We start from the raw sequence: 14,850 nt of genomic DNA, 5'->3' as shown, positions 1-14,850 counted from the left end.
AGGTTTGCTTGTAGTTAATGTAAACTTGTTATAGGAACTTGCGGTCATCTGACTAGGTCCTGATGTATTACTCCTTCTATTGTGGTCTGCCTTATAAATGCTTGTAAGATGTGGAATAAAATCTGCACTGTTGGACATCCTCCTCAGTGTCCCTCCTGCCCCCATCTCTTTGTTTCTTAATTTCTTTTCACCATCCTCTTACCCTCACGTTTTCCTGGTCCATTTGTTGTGCCGGCTGCGACATCATATAATATTTAAAAAATTCTCTTCTGGGGACGCCTGGGTGGCTCAGTGGGTTAAAGCCTCTGCCTTTGGCTCAGGTCATGATCCCAGGGTCCTGGGATCGAGCCCCGCATCAGGCTCTCTGCTCAGCGGGCAGCCTGCTTCCCTCTCTCTCTCTGCCTGCCTCTCTGCCTACTTGTGATCTCTCTCTGTCAAATTAAAAAAAAAAAAAAATCTAAAAAAAAAATTCTCTTTTGTGTTTATTTCTATAGCCTTAAATTTTTTTTTAATGTTTTTTTTCCACTTAACAAATATCTACAGAGTACCTATATGTACTAGGCAATTTTCTGGTGCTGAGAATGCAGTGGTCACAAGGCTCACATGGGACTTAATTTCTTGTGGTTTTCTTTCATTAGACTTGCTTGAGGTCTGTGTATTTCATTGGTCTTTTACAAAAAACTAGCTCTTGGATCTACTTTCTAAGATTCACTTCCTCTTCCATACTACATTACCTTCTTTTTTTAGCTTTATGCTTCCTTCTCCTTTATTTTGGTTTATTTTAGTGTTTTTTTTTTTTTCTAACTCCTTAAGTTGAATTTTAACCTTCCTTCCTTCCTTTCTTTCTTTTAAATAAACTTAAAGCTAAAAATCATTTTTTGAGTACCACTTTTCAATTTCACTACTGTTTGTATGTATTGTCGTGGTTTTATTCATTTCTAATGAGCCCATCATTAAAATTTCGATTTATTCAAGTATTTTATAAAAGATTAAAAAAAAACATTTCTAGGTTGTTATCTCTTTTTGTATGGTTTGTTTTATAACAGTCTGTTCTTGTGTTTTCAGACAGAATTTTCTCCTCAAATCTCTTTGGGGGAAGGTATTTCTAGTTATGGAGCCATGAGGGGATTGGGCACTGGAAATCAACCAAAAGCAGATAACAAATTGAGAAGTCTTCATTCTTGAAAAGCTACTGGAGCTTCAGGTAAGAACAGTAGGAGTATGGCCATTTGCACTCAAACTGCATCCATCCTTCCCTTCTCCCCTCAGCCCAACTTGATTAGCAAGAATCATAGTTTTATCAGCATCGGAATAATCATGGAATCTAATAGCTTTGCTGCCAGAAGGGAGGAACTCAGTTTGGGTGCGTGGAGGAGGTGGTGGAAATATTTGACTTTGTTGTTTAGAAGGGATGGACATGGTTGGGGACAAATAAAAATGCAACTTTGCAAGCCTGAATGGGGTGAATGGTGGACCAGCCAGGAATTAAATGGGGGAGATCCTGGAAATGAGAGATCCATAGAAAGGCTGAGATCACCTGCTCAGTGGGAAGCCTGCTTCTCCCACTCCCAATCCCCCTGCTTGTGTTCCCTCTCTCACTGTCTCTCTCTCTGTCAAATAAATAAATAAAATCTTAAAAAAAAGAAAAGAAAAATAAAGCAGAATTAAGAAGGAATGCCCTCTCATTCCATTTAATAAAGAAACATTAGGAAAAGATACAATGCAAGAAAAACACCACCAGCCTTTCATGTCAGGCTAAAGAATCAGTGATTTTTCTCTTTCATTTCCTAATTCCTATATTCTTATCTAAATGGGTAGAAAAAAAGAATTGCTACAGTGCTTATCTAAAAATATTTATTTTTAAATATTTTATTTTATTTTAAAGATTTATTTATTCATTTTCGAGAGAGAAGAGCGAGAGAGCATGGGCAGCAGGGAGGGGCAGAGGGAGAGAGTCTGAAGCTGACTCCATGCTAAGTGCAAAGCCTGATGTGGGACCGAATCTCATGACCCTGAAATCACAACCTGAGTGGAAACCCAGTGTCAGACCCTTCATTGACTGTGCCACCCGGGCACCTGAAGATATTAATTTTAAGTAATCTCTACACCCAGCATGGGGCTCAAACTCCCTGAGATTGAGATTTTCATGCTCTACTGACTGAGCCAGGTAGGTGCCCCCTAAGCTTGTTTATTTTATTTTACTTTTTTTAAAGATTTTATTTGACAGGCAGAGATCACAAGAAGGCAGAGAGGCAGGCGGAGAGAGAGGAGGAAGCAGACTCCCTGCTGAGCAGAGAGCCCGATGCGGGGCTCAATCCCAGGATCCCGGGATCATGACCTGAGCCAAAGGCAGAGGCTTTAACCCCCTGAGCCACCCAGGCGCCCCAAGCTTGTTTATTTTTAAAACAACACTTATTAGGCACACAGGAAAAAGGAAATATAATCTATACTCAATTAAAAAAAAAAGGACAGTCAATAGAAACTGCTCAGGGTGAGCCCAGATGTTGGGTTATAGACAAAGAATTCTAAGCAGTCATTATGAATATGTTCAAAGAATTAGAAGAAATTATTTTCAAATAATCAAAGAAATATTTGATGACAATGACTTAACATACACGGAATATAAATAGAGAATTAGAAGGGTAAGAAAGGACCAAATAGAAATTCTAGAATTGAAAGATGCAATACAGAAGTCCTCCCTTATCCATGGGTGTTACGGTCCAAGAATCCCAGTGGATGCCTAAAACCCTGGATAGTACCCTATATACACCATATTTTTATCTATACAGTCATACCTATGATAACATTTGCCTTATTTTTATTTTTATTTTTTAAAAGATTTTATTTATGTATCTTAGAGAGAGCGAGAGCACATACAGCAGGGAGGGACAGAGGAAGAGGGAAAAGCAGACTCCCCCATGAGCAGGGAGCCTGATGCCAGGACCCTGATCTGAGACAAAGGCAGAAGCTTACCCAACGGAGCCACCCAGGTGCCCCAACATTTACTTTATAAATCAGCACAGGAAGAGATTAATGATAATAACTAATAATAAATATAGCAATTATAACAATATACTATAATACAATTATATAAATATGGTCTCTTTCTCTGTCTCTCAAGATATTTTATTGTACTGTGCTCGCCTTTCTTTTTGTGATGATGCAAGATGATAACACGCCTATGTGATGAGATGAAGTGAGGTCAGTGACATAGGCATGTGACATAGTGTTGGGCTACTACTGATCATGTGACAATACATCAGAAAGAGGATCATCTGCTTCTGGACTGCAGTTGACTGTGGTTAACTGAAACCACGGCAAGGAAGCTGTGGGTGAGGGGTGCTACATAACTGAAATAAAAATTGACTCGATAGGTCCAATAGCAGATTTGAGATGGCGGAGTAAAAGACGAGACTTAAAGAAAGATCAATAGAAGTAATTCAATCAGAAAAATGAAGAGAAAAAAGATGGAAGTCAAAGAAAACAGTAGGACATCATAAAGTATATCACATACATGCAATGGGAGTCCCAGAAAGAGAGGAAAGAGAGGAGGGTGTAGACAAAAAAAAAATATTTGAAGAAGTTATATATATATACATATATATATATTTATATACACCCAAATTTGATGAAAAACTTTTATCTACATATGTAAGAATCTCAGTGAATCCCAACAATTATAAACATAAAGAGAACCACAATGAGACATATCATAGTCCAACTACCCAAAGCCAAAAAATAAAGGGAAATCTTGAAATCAGCAAGAGAAAAACAACTCTGCACACACAGAGCTTTAACAATACAGTCGTTAAACAGCTGTCTTCTCATCAGAAACAACGCAGACCCAAAGACAGAGAAGCACCAATGAACGTGCTGAAGAAAAGCAAACCTGCCAACAGCCAACAAAAACGTTCTTCAGAAATGAAGGTGGAATGAAGACATTCCCAGATCAACAGAAGCTAAGAGGATTCATTGCTAGCAGACTTTCATTGCAAGACAAGCTCAAGGAAGTCCACCAGAAGAGGAAGAACAGACACGAGATCGTGACTCAGATCCACAGGAAAGATGAAGACCATAGGAAATATTAAATATATAGGTATGTATAAAAGACTGCATATATATGTTTTCCTCTGTTCTTTTCTCAATTTCCAAAAAAAAAACAAACCCACGTAGAGAAGTTTAAATCAATAAACACAGTATGTTAAATACATACAAATTATGTATATAAATATAAAAAAATGATAGCCACATATTATGAAGTGCATATTGTATATATAAAAGATATACATTTGAAAAATATATATCTGCCAATATAACATATTTGATAGTAATAGTACAGAAAGGGGTAATGAGGCAATATTACTTATCCCAGAGGCAACTGCAGGAGCCAGCTCCCAAGAGGGTGGCACGGGTGAACCTATTCTGTAGGCAGTTCATTTCATATATTTCATTTAATTTCATATCATTTCATTTTATTTCTTTTCAATATGGAGGTTATTAACAACTTTACTACTTATTTAAAAGAAACATTTACCAGGTGCCTGGTGGCTCAGTGGGTTAAGCATCTGCCTTTGGCTCAGGTCATGATCCCAGGGTCCTGGGATTGAGCCTCACATCAGCGGGGAGCCTGCTTCTCCCCCTCCCAATCCCGCTGCTTGTGCACGCTCTCTCTCTCTCTCCCTCAAGTAAATAAAATCTTTAAAAAAATAAAGTAAAAGCAATCAAATGCAGAGTCTTAAATTTAAAAACAACAGTTCTGCCCCACCCCTCCCACTCCTGCTTCCCAGGGAGCCATTTTAAACACCTGTAACTGTTTTTCCAGGTGATTTCAACTGTATTTCTTTTTTTTTCTTTTTTAAAAGTATTTATCAGAGAGAGAGTGAGAGAGAGCATAAGCATAAGCAGGCAGTGGCAGGCAGAGGCACAGAGAGAAGCAGGCTCCCTGCCAAGCAGGGAGCCTGATGCAGGAATCAATCCCCAGACCTTGGGATCATGACCTGAGCCGAAGGCAGTCACTTAACCGACTGAGCCACCCAGGCGGCCCTCAACCTAAGTGACATGTTTATATCAGTGTCCTTTAGTTTCTCAGATTTGGACATTTTAGTTCATCTAACACCAGATACTCCCTCTTTTCTGTCTTTGCAAGTGATGCCATCGTCACCTTTGCTTTCTGATTTGCTTGCCTTACACCCCTCTATTACTTGTTCCATCAGAGCCAGGTGTCGCTTTGTTGGGTGAAGACAGGACAACGGGAGAGAGCTTGCCTTTGTCTCTTCTCCCCCTGACCTTTCAACATCTTTGAACCATATTTTTACTTTTACAGTGTCGTGACTGATGACATTTACTTTCTGTTCTGCAAGCATGATTAAATCTTTCATGTTTGCTCGCAGATTAAGGCTACAAGCTGAAGTGCAACACTCGGGTATTACATTATTACTGTACATTTTTAGAGATAATAGAGTTCTTTCCTTGAACAGGTTTGCCTTCCCCGTAGCCTCATTTCCCTCCACCCCAATCTCCATAGCACATTGTCTGTTCTGTCGAGTTCTCTTTCAAGAAGATGGTTCCTCTTCTTTCCCCGTCTAGCAGGGACCAGGGGCCCCTGACTCGTGGGACAGGTGTCATCCCGACACCTTTCTCACTGCTCTGCTGTGTGAGAGCCATTATTTCCTGGATCACGTCCCTTCCTCTCCTGCATTCTGTCCCCAGTCTGTGTATTCCATTCTCTAATACCTTCTGACATGCACGATAGACTGATCTCTTAACTCTTCCTTGTGTGTAAATATGTCTTACTCTCAGGCTTTCATTATGATTTGAGAGGTTGCAGGAATCTAGGTGGTGAGAATCATTTTCCTTTGGAGCAAGGGTCAGCAAATGTCTGAAAAGGGCCAGCTCATCAATGTTTTAGGCTTTGTGGGCCACAAAGCTCAGCTCTGCTGCAACAGCTCAGCTCTGCCTTCGTAGCCTAAAAGAGGGGAATGAATGAGCCTGGCCGCGTTCCGTTAAGACTTCATTTTCAAAGGAAGAGGCAGGCTGGGTTTGGCCCAGGCGATGGAGTCTGTCAACCCTTGATCCAGAGATTTGAAGACATATATTCATTGTACCTCTAATGATGCTTAATGGATCCTTGTTCCTTTGTATGTGTCGTCCTTTATTCTTTCTCCCTTTTTTTCCCCCCTAACTTGGAACATTCAAGATGTTTAATTCTTGCACTCTAAAATTTCACAATAATATGCACAGGTGAGGGTCTTACTCATTACATTTTGGCCGTTGTCTCTGTTCTTTTTTTTCTGGAACTTTTGCTGGTCTGATGATGGGCCACCTGGATTCATCCTCTTTTGTGTCTCATCTTTTGTGTCTTTTTTTGAGATATATTCAACTATATATCACTTAGAATTTCTATTGATATTTGTTTATCGGCAGTAACTTTTGAAAATACTACTTCTTGTTCTCTAACCTTTCCCATTTCTCTTTTTTTGTGTGTGTGTGCCAGAGTAGATTTGCTATGAAGCTGATGATCCCATGCTCGACTACCACTGGAAGTTTCTGGGAGTGCTAGCATGTTCTCAGTGGGAAGGCCCAGCTAGGTTACAATCGGGAGGGATTTCTGTGAAAGTATTTCTGTCTAAATAGATCTCAAAAGAAAGGGATTGGAACCTCTCAGTTTCCATAATTTAAATTGTGACATATATTTCATATATAATTATTTATTTTTTGTACCTAATTTTACATTCTAATTTTGTATTTTTAAAAAGGCCCTAAGTATTGATTAGGATTTAGGGTTACATAAAATTTAGATTTTTTTATCTTTTAATTTTTCTGAGGGTACTAATTAGCATTTTCCAAGGTTCTTATTGTGTTTTGTTTTGTTTTATTTGAGTTTTATGTTTCCTTAAGGAAATTTTGTGGTTAGAATACTGTGATTCTACCCCCTGCCCCCCATGCTCCCCTCAGATGTCTGGTGATCCTTGGTTTTCCATTCTTATTTAAAAGTGAATTGAGGCATCTGGGTGGCTCATTTGGTTAAGTGTCTGATTCCATTTGAGCTCAGGTCATGACCTCAGGGTTGTGAGATCAAGTCTCAAGTTGGGCTCCATGCTGGGAGTGGAGACTGCTTAGGATTCTCTCTCTCCCCTCTTAATCTCAGGAAACAAACTGAGGGCTGCTGGAGGGGAGGGGGGTGGGAGGGATGAGGTGGCTGAGTGATGGACATTGGGGAGGGTATGTGCTATGAGGAGTGCTGTGAATTGCGTAAGACTGATGATTCACAGACCTGTACCCCTGAAACAAATTATACATTATATGTTAATTTAAAAAGAAAAAGATTCTGTCTCTCCTTCTCCCTCTGCCCCTCCCCACTCCCTCTCTAGAAAAAAAATAGAAGTAAGAAAAATAGAAAAGCTGACTATGTGGTCTGTGAACATGGGTGGGATTTGTCAGGTGGCAAGTTTTACTTTAGGGAAGCTAGAGGGGGATCTTGGAGGTGCTGATCCTCCCCTGCCTTTGTTCTCCCAAAGAAGTTATTCAATTTTTAAAGAGAAGAATTACCCATTTTTTCTTCCTTTGGAAAAAACACCTGGCTGTCAGAAAAGGACTATTTCCTCTGTAGCCTCTTGCTTTTTGGCCCCATACTTTACTTCTGCCAGAGACCAGGTAGTCTCCTTCATTGGTACAGCCTCTGTCTGTGTGTTTTAGGCTGCAACTTCCTCTGTTCTACATCATCAATAACTATTCCTCCACATGCTTTGTGTCTTCCAGGAATTTACTGAAATTCCTTATTAGGTGAGAGTCAACTCCTATTCTCTTAGCTGTGGGTTTTCTATGTAGCACTATGGCCTTGGCAGATAGAGATTAACGTGCACCCCACTGCAACCTTGAATTTAGAGTCTTGTGGGGTTTTAATCTCACCAATCAGTTCATAGCCCTACTAGATGGCTCAGGTTTTGCTGCCTGTACTTTTAGGGGCTTTTTAAGAATTTCTTCTAAAAACAAACTCACATTTTGAATGAAACCCTCACTTTGTTATCTTCTCTTGGAAGACATTTGGCTTTCAAGTTTCAGCATCTATTTAAACTCCTTTATATCTTCAAGAAATTCCTCACTGGTTAGAATGGTCAAAATTATCAAGACAGGAAAACAACCTGTGTTGGAGAGGATGTGGAGAAAGGGGAACCCTCTTACACTGTTGGTAGGAATGCAAGTTGGTGCAGCCACTTTGGAGAACTGTGTGGAGATTCCTCAAGAAATTAAAAATAGAGCTTCCCTATGACCCTGCAATTGCACTACTGGGTATTTACCCCAAAGATACAGATGTAGTGAAAAGAAGGGCCATCTGTACCCCAATGTTTATAGCAGCAATGGCCACGGTCGCCAAACTGTGGAAAGAACCAAGATGCCCTTCAACGGACGAATGGATAAGGAAGATGTGGTCCATATACACTATGGAGTATTATGCCTCCATCAGAAAGGATGAATACCCACCTTTTGTAGAAACATGGAAGGGACTGGAAGAGATTATGCTGAGTGAAATAAGTCAAGCAGAGAGAGTCAATTATCATATGGTTTCACTTATTTGTGGAGCATAACAAATAACATGGAGGACATAGGGAGATGGAGAGGAGAAGGGAGTTGAGGGAAATTGGAAGGGGAGGTGAACCATGAGAGACTATGGACTCTGAAAAACAATCTGAGGGTCTTGAAGGGGCGGGGGGTGGGAGGTTGGGGGAACAAAGTGGTGGGTATTAGGGAGGGCATGTATTGCATGGAGCACTGGGTGTGGTGCAAAAACAATGAATACTGTGACGCTGAAAAGAAATTAAAAAAAAAATTTCTCACTGTTTCTATCCAAGCCTTCCTAGCTTTCTTGCATCACTATATTGATATTTTTATATTCTGTCATTTCAAAGGGATTTGTGGTGGTGAGAAAAGTATATGTGTGTATATGTGTGTGCTTAGTTAACAGTCTTCATCTGGAAGTTGCAACTTTCAAATTTTTAAATGATATAATTAAATGGCCTTTTCTTAATAAAATCCTCATAGTCTATACATCAGAAAGTTTTCATAAAAAGTGCTATAAAAATATAATTATGTACCTACACTTACAGAAGGTTTTAATTAACTTCTTTGTAAACATATTTGATACTGGAGACATAATCTTAAACTTCTTATCAGTTACATTCCATTTTTGACTTATTTTCTTCTCAGAAGATATTCTTATCTGTCCCTTCCTCTTTTGGTTGGATATTTAACTCCTTGATACTTAATCTCCTTGTCTTTCTTAGAAATTGTACTGTGCTTTTAATTCCTTTCTTATATAACTCTTCTGCAAAATATCATTGATATTTTAGGTGAACCAGAATCCACTGAAAGTTATAAGAAATATTATGTATGATGTTACTTAAAATGAAAGGAAAATATAGTGTTTTTCTGAGTATTCTCAGATCTACATACACCCAAGAATTAATCCAACAAGAGATTTTTTGAATGCATACAATGTGGCAGACATATTTTAGCCTCTAAAAGTGACCAAGTGACCCTTCAATCAAAAGACATAGGATATAACAATGGATTTTTAAAAAGACCTATCTATATGCTGCTAATAAGAGACTCATTTTAGACCCAAAGACACCACCAGATTGAAAGTGGCGAGATGGTGAACAATCTGTCGTGCTAATGGACATCCCAACAAAGCTGGAGTAGCCATAGTTATATCAGACAGACTAGATTTTAAGCCAAAGTCTGTAATAAGAGATGAAGAAGGGCACTATATCATAATAAAGGTGCCTATCCAATTTTAGTATATGTATTGCTGAAGCGAGCATTAAAGGTGCTTTTCCAATAAGAAGATTTTACAATTGTAAATATTTATGTCCCCAACTTGGGAATAACCAAATTTATAAATCAATTAATAACAAACTTAAAGAAACTCGTTGATAATAATACAATAATAGTAGGGGACTTTAACACCCCACTTACAGCCACGGAAAGATCGTCTAAGCAGATCAACAAGGAAACAATGGCTTTGAATGACACACCGGACCAGACGGACTTAAGAGATGTATTGAGACCATTTGATCCTAAAGCACCAGAATACACATTCTTTTCAAGTGCACATGGAATATTCTCCAGAATAGATCATATACTGGGTCACAAATCAGTCCTCAACCAGTACAAAAAGACTGATATCTTCAAGTGGATCATATTTTCAGACCATAGCACTATGAAACTTGAAGTCAACTACAAGAAAAAAAATTGGAAAGACCACAAATACATGGAAGTTATAAGAACATCCTACTAGAGAATGAGTGGGTTAGCCAGGAAATTAAAGAAATAAAGAACACATGGAACCAAATGAAAATGAGAACATGACAGCCCAAAACCTTTGGGATTTAGCAAAGGTGGTCCTAAGCAGGAAGTATAGCAATATAGGCCTTCCCCCCAAAATAAGAAAAGTCTCAAATAAACAACCTAGCTTTACACCTAAAAGAGCTGGAAAAAGAACAGCAAATAAAGCCTAAAACCATTAGAAGAAGGGAAATAATAAAGATTAGAGAAGAAATAAGTGATATACTGATATGAGAAATTTGAGAAACAAGACAGAGGATCACAGGGGAAGAAGGGAAAAATGAAACAAGATGAAACCAGAGAGGAAGAGAAAACACAAGAGACTCTTAATCTCAGGAAACAAACTGAAGGTTTCTGGAGGGGAGGGGGCTGGGAAGGATAGGGTGGCCAGGTGATGGACATTGGGGAGGGTATGTGCTATGGGGAGTGCTGTGAATTGTGTAAGACTGATGAATCACAGACCTGTACCCCTGAAACAAATTATACATTATACATTAAAAAAAATAAGTGATACAGGAAATAAAAAAGAACAAATCAATGAAACTGAGAGCTTTGAGTTCTTTGAAAGAACTGAGTTCTTTGAAATAATTAACAAAATTGATAAACCCGTAGCTAGACTTATCAAAGAGAAAAGAGAAAGAACATTCCCCCCAAATAAAATCATGAATGAAAAAGGAAAATCACAACCAACACCACAGAAATAAAACAATTACAAGAAAACATTATGAGCAATGATATGCTAACAAATTGGGCAATCTGGAAGAAAGGGATAAATTCCTAGAAACATATAAACTAGCAAAACTGAAACAGGAAGAAATAGAAAATTTGAATAGACCCATAGCCAGCAAAGAAATTGAATCAGTAATAAAAAATATCCCAACAAACAAGAGTCCAGGGCCAGATGACTTCCCAGGGGAATTCTACCAAACATTTAAAGAAGAAGTAATAGAATTCTTCTGAAACTGTGCAAAAAAAAAAAAAAAAAAAAAATAGAAATGGAAGGAAAACTTCCAAACTCATATTATGAGGCCAGCATTATCTTGATTCCAAAACCAGAGACCCCACTAAAATGGAGAACTACAGACTAATATCCTTGATGGAATAGATGCAAAAATTCTCAACAAGACACTAGCCAATTAAATCCAACCATAAATTGAAAGAATTGTTCATCAAAAGCAAGTGGGATTTATTCCTGGTTTGCAGGGGTGGTTCAATATACACAAATCAATCAATGTGATACACCACATTAATACAAGAAAGGGTAAGAACCATATGACCCTCTTAATAGATGCAGGAAAAACATTTGACAAAATAAAAACCTTCAAGAAAATAGCGATAGATTCGAATTTCCCTGATGGGTAATGATGATGAACATTTTTTCATATGTCTGTTAGCCATTTGTATGTCTTCTTTGGAGAAGTGTCTGTTCATGTCTTCTGCCCATGTTTTGACATATTATCTGTTTTTTGGGTGTTGAGTTTGAAAAGTTCTTTATAGATCTTGGATTTCAGCCCTTTGTCTATACTGTAATTTGCAAATATCTTCTCCCATTTTGTGGGTTGCCTCTTTGTTTTGTTGACTGTTTCCTTTGCTGTGCAGAAGCTTTTTATCTTGATGAAGCCACAAAAGTTCGTTTTCACTTTTGTTTCTTTTGCCTTTGGAGACATGTTTTGAAAGAAGTTGCTATGTCCGATTTCAAAGAGGTTACTGCCTATGTTCTCCTCTAGGATTTTGATAGATTCCTGCCTCACGTTGAGGTCTTTCATCCACTTCAAGTTTATCTTTGGGTATGGTGTAAGAGAATGGTTGAGTTTCATTCTTCTATACATAGCTGTCCAATTTTCCTAGTACCATCTATTGAAGAGACTGTCTTTTTTCCACTGGATATTTTTCCTGCTTTGTCAAAGATTAGTTGACCATAGAGTTGAGGGTCCTTATCTGGACTTTCTACTCTGTTCCATTGTTCTATGTATTTGTTTTTGTGCCAGTACCATGCTGTCTTGGTGATCACAGCTTTGTACTAAAGCTTGAAATCAACAACATGATGCCTTCAGCTTTGTTTTTCTTTTTCAACATTTTGTTAGCTATTCAGGGTCTTTTCTGGTTCCATACAAATTTTACTGTTGTTTGTTCCAGCACTTTGAAAAATGCCAGTAGAATTCTGATTGGGATGGCATTGAAAGAATATATTGCTCTGGGCATTATAGACATTTTAATAATGTTTATTCCCAAAGATACAGATGTAGTGAAAAGAAGGTCCATATGTACCCCAATGTTCATAGCAGCAATGACCACAGTTGCCAAACTGTGGAAAGAGCCAATATGCCCTTCAACAGATGAATGGATAAAGAAGATATGGTCCATATATACAATGGAATATTACACCTCCATCAGAAAGGATGAATACCCAACTTTTGTATCAACATGGATGGACTGAAGGAGATTATGCTAAGTGAAATAAGTCAAGCAGAGAAAGTCAATTATATGGTTTCTCTTATTTGTGGAGCATAAGGAATAACACAGAGGACATTAGGAGAAGGAAAGTAAAAGTTAATTGGGGTAAATCAGAGGGGGAGATGAACCATGAGAGGCTATGGACTCTGAGAAACAAACTAAGGGTTTTGGAAGGGATGTATGAGCCTGGTGGTGGGTATTAAGGAGGGCACGTATTGCATGGAGCACTGGGTGTGGTACGTAAACAATGAATCTTGGAACACTGAAAAAATAAAAAAAAAAAAAATTTATTTATTTAAAAAAATAAATAAAAATAAAATTTAGAAAATAAGCAAGTAAATAAATAAATAAAATTTAAAAAATTTTAAAAAGAAAAAATTGCAATAAATCATCCCCTAAATTTCTGAAAAAAAGAAAGAAAGCAGGGATAGAAGAAACATACTTCAACATCCTAAAGGCCATATATGAAAGACCTAAGCTAATATCATTGTCAGCTTTTCTGACCTTAGGGGAAGCTGAGAGCTTTTTCCCTAAGGTCAGAAACACAACAGGGATGTCCACTCTCACCATCACTTTTTAACATAGTATTAGAAGGCTTGGTCTCAGCAATTAGACAACAAAAAGAAATAAAAGGCATCCAAGTTGGCAAGGAAGAAGTCAAATATTCACTATTTGCAGGTGACATGATATTCTATATAGAAAACCTGAAAGACTCCACCAAAAATTGCAAGAACTGGTACAGGAATTCAGCAAAGTCAGAGGATATAAACTCAATGTGCAGAAATCTGTTGCCTTTCCAATCACCTATAATGAAACATCAGATAGAGAAATTAAGAAACTGATTTCATTTACAGTTGTAACAAAAACCATAAGATACCCAGGGATAAACCTAACCAAAGAGGTAAAAGATCTGTACTCTGAAAACTATAGAAGGTTTATGAAAGAAATTGAAGAAGACACACACAATAAAGGAAAAATATTTCATGCTCATGGATTGGAAGAACAAATATTGTTAAAATTACTGCCCAAAGTAATCCATACATTCAATACAATCCCTATCAAATAACACCAGCATTTTTCAAGGAGCTGGAACAAACAATTCTAAAACTTATATGGAACCAGAAACCTGAACAGCCAAAGTATGTTGAAAAAGAAAAGCAAAATGGGAGGCATCACAATTCCAGACTTCCAGCTGTATTACAAAACTGTAATCATCAAGACAGTATGGTATTGGCACAAAAACAGACATATAGAACAATGGAACAGAATAGAGAACCCAGAAATGGACCCGCAACTATATGATCAACTAATCTTCAACATAGCAGGAAAGAATATCCAATGGAACAAAGACAGTGTCTTCAACAAATGATGTTGGAAAACTGGAGGGCACTGGTTGTGATGAATGCTAGGGTATATACAAGTGACAAATCACTAAATTCTACTTCTGAAATGAATACTACACTATATGTTAATAAGTTGAATTTAAATAAAAACTTGGAAGAAAAATAATAAAACTATAATATTGAAAATTTAAAAAAAGTGAGAGATGAAACTGGCCATGAGGCTTAGAACATATTCTACTCATGCAGTTGTAACTTAAGTTTGAGGAACTGACTATGGCACCTTGGAGATGCATAATGGAAGACTACAACCCAAATCTGAATGTGGAAGTAGCCTTGGGATTATCTCTGTTCTAAGCATTCAAGTCAATAATGGGCTGTGACATGTAGTGTCTTTTGAAGGGAATGGAAACTACACTAGATTGGTTCTAGACCAAGTCCACACTGCATCAGGCACAGCCCCAGGGAATCCACTGCAGGCCCAAATTGCCTCCTCCTTCAAACTCCTTCTGACAGTGGCTCGATGCAGAAGCCCAAGTTTGACAGTAAAGGAGTGGATCCTGATCTCTCTCTACAAGAACCTCTTATGGAAAAGTCTTCTCATCTGTACAGTGCCCAGTTCTTACTGAAAACCACCATTAGCAGTCTTTCTTACTGACAATCTGTTATTAATAAAATAAAAGAAAATGTTGATCTCATCCAGAAACACCCT

Source organism: Enhydra lutris, unplaced genomic scaffold, assembly GCF_002288905.1.
Source record: "Enhydra lutris kenyoni isolate GAN:26980312 unplaced genomic scaffold, ASM228890v2 scaffoldscaffold2, whole genome shotgun sequence".
Taxonomy (NCBI): domain Eukaryota; kingdom Metazoa; phylum Chordata; class Mammalia; order Carnivora; family Mustelidae; genus Enhydra; species Enhydra lutris.
Note: the sequence above shows the minus strand (reverse complement) of the source record.